This window comes from Elephas maximus, chromosome 11 (assembly GCF_024166365.1).
Source record: "Elephas maximus indicus isolate mEleMax1 chromosome 11, mEleMax1 primary haplotype, whole genome shotgun sequence".
Classification (NCBI taxonomy): Eukaryota; Metazoa; Chordata; class Mammalia; order Proboscidea; family Elephantidae; genus Elephas; species Elephas maximus.
This window is the reverse complement of record NC_064829.1, coordinates 60,200,986-60,203,287: the sequence shown is the minus strand read 5'-3', so window position 1 is coordinate 60,203,287 and position 2,302 is coordinate 60,200,986. Positions and strand designations below refer to the sequence as shown.

The 2,302-nt window shown below is 34.0% G+C and overlaps 1 pseudogene; it reads right to left on the bottom strand.

Annotated features, from left to right (window-relative positions):
• Positions 1–1,337: 1,337 nt before the first annotated feature.
• LOC126085729 (uncharacterized) lies at positions 1,338–1,744 on the bottom strand (annotated as a pseudogene).
• Between the last annotated feature and the right edge of the window lie 558 nt (positions 1,745–2,302).

Sequence of the window (2,302 nt, the reverse complement as noted above, 5' to 3'; positions counted from 1 at the left end):
AGGAGAAAAATGTAGAACAAAATTCAAACTCACAAAAAAAGACCAGGCTAACTGATTTGACAGAGGCTGGAGAAACCTCGAGAGTATGTCCTCTGGGCACCCTTTTAACTCAGTAGTAAAGTCACTCCTGAAACTCACTTTTCAGCTAAAGATTAGACAGATCTATAAAACAAACAATAACACATGTAGTTCAATCATGTATATGAGACTAAATGGGTCCACCAGCCCAAAAACAAAGATGAGAAGGCAGGTGGGGACAGGAAAACTGGATGAATGGAAATGGGGAACTCAAGGTCAGGAAGGGAAGAGTGTTGACACATCACAGGGTTGGCAACCAACACCAATGTCACAAAACAATTTGCGTATTGTTTAATGAGAAACTAATTTGCTCTGCAAACTTTCACCTAAAGCACAATAAAAAAGAAAAACTTTAAAAAAAAAAAAAAAGTCTGTTCCTTAAAGGTTTGATAGACTTCCTCTGAGTAAAGAAAGTGAACCCAGTGAGGTTTACCTATTTACCTATTTCTTCTATTCAAGTTATCGTAATTGTATTTTCTGTCTCCTCTGGTGTCAGTTTTGATCAGTTACGTTTTCCTTGAAAATGATTGACTTAAACCAAGTCTTCAAGATTACTTACATAGAGGGGCAGAGAGTTGTTAAATTTCATGTAATTCTGTGTTCCTTTATTATTTTCTTATGTATTTGGGCTTTTCTTACCTATGGCTCCCTTGAAACTCATATTGTTTCCCCTTGCTTAGATTAGCTACTGCTTCATTTATTGTTTTTTTTTTTTTTTTAAGTGCTGGCTTTTGGCTGTTCTTGTCTGTTGATTTTCAGTTTTCAAACTTGCTAATTTCTGATTTTGTATGTAATAATTTATTGTCTATGCTTTTTTCAGTTCATTCTGTTGCTCTTTTATTAACTTTTGAGTTACATAACTAATTTGTTTTATTCCTTTTTTTTTTTTTCCTTTTTTCATCAGTAAGAAATTTACTTGTTTAAAAAAATAAAAAATCCAAATGCTGGCATCGTCCAGAAAAATTTAACAGGTTTAGTTATAATTGTCATAAAGTTGAACTGCTGAAACTTGTTCACAGGAACATTTTTATTTGCATTAACGCTTTATGTCCCTGCATTTATATTAAAAATTCACACACGAATGAAAATGGAAAAACTGCCAGTACCTGATTTCTGTCATCTATTTCTCCATCCTCAATTGTATGCTTAGGTACTTTTGGCCCCATGGAAAAAGTATACCTAATATTCAAAACTACTAATAACAGGAAGAAGTTTTTTTTTTTTTTAAAGAATGAAATGTTCCCCATAATAGTGGATTCTTAAGCACGTTCTCCATGTGTGTGACATGCTAGCAGAATGCCTTTTGGCATAATTGTTACATGTTTGGCGTGGATAGCACACAGGTTGTGTCTTCAAAAAGGCCAATCAGATAGCCCTCACTTGCCTCCTGCAAAGCACCAATAGATGTGCTCTGGAAGTACAGATCTGTTTTAAAGTCTTGAGCAATTTCTCACACCAGGTGCTGGAAGGGAAGCCTATGAATCAAAAGTTTAATAGATGTCTGGTAACATCTAATTTCATGGAGTGCCACAGTACTAGGCCTGTAACAATGAGGCTTCTTCACATTGCCAGCAAACGACTCACTCTTGCAAGCAACTTTTGTAGACAGTTGCTTCCTGCGCGCTTTACCACTGGTTGATTTGTGGGTAGCCTGTGTATGAGCCATGGTATAGAGACTGCCTCACTCAGCTCCCTTCTCCTTCAACTGGAATCCAGCAAGCTAGAGGCAGCGCTGGCATTAGGGAGCAATAGCTGCAAGTATAATTCTTTATTCATTCTTCTTAATGATATAAATATTTAAAATGATGAATTTTCCTTTGGTGACTTCTTTGTATTTTATATGCCAAAATAGTCACATATAGTGTGTTTATACGGTATTATTAAGAAATCATACAATTTTGTATTATCTATCATCATTTTTTTTTTTTTTATCATCATAGACCCAGAAGTTCTATGTGAGAGCTTTTTCTCTGATTTTCTAATTGGAAGGCATTTTTTTGTTATTTGATTTTGTTTTTAATTTTTATATTTATTTCATTGCGAAAAATAATTGTGTTTGAATTATTTATACTTCCTGGAATGTATTGAGATTTTCTCTGTAATGTAATACATGGTCAACTTTTGTGAATATTCCCTAGACACATGAAAAAAAAAGTGTATTCTCTATTTTCAGGGTATAAAATTTGAGATTTATCCATCTTGTGAATCATATTATTGTGTTTAT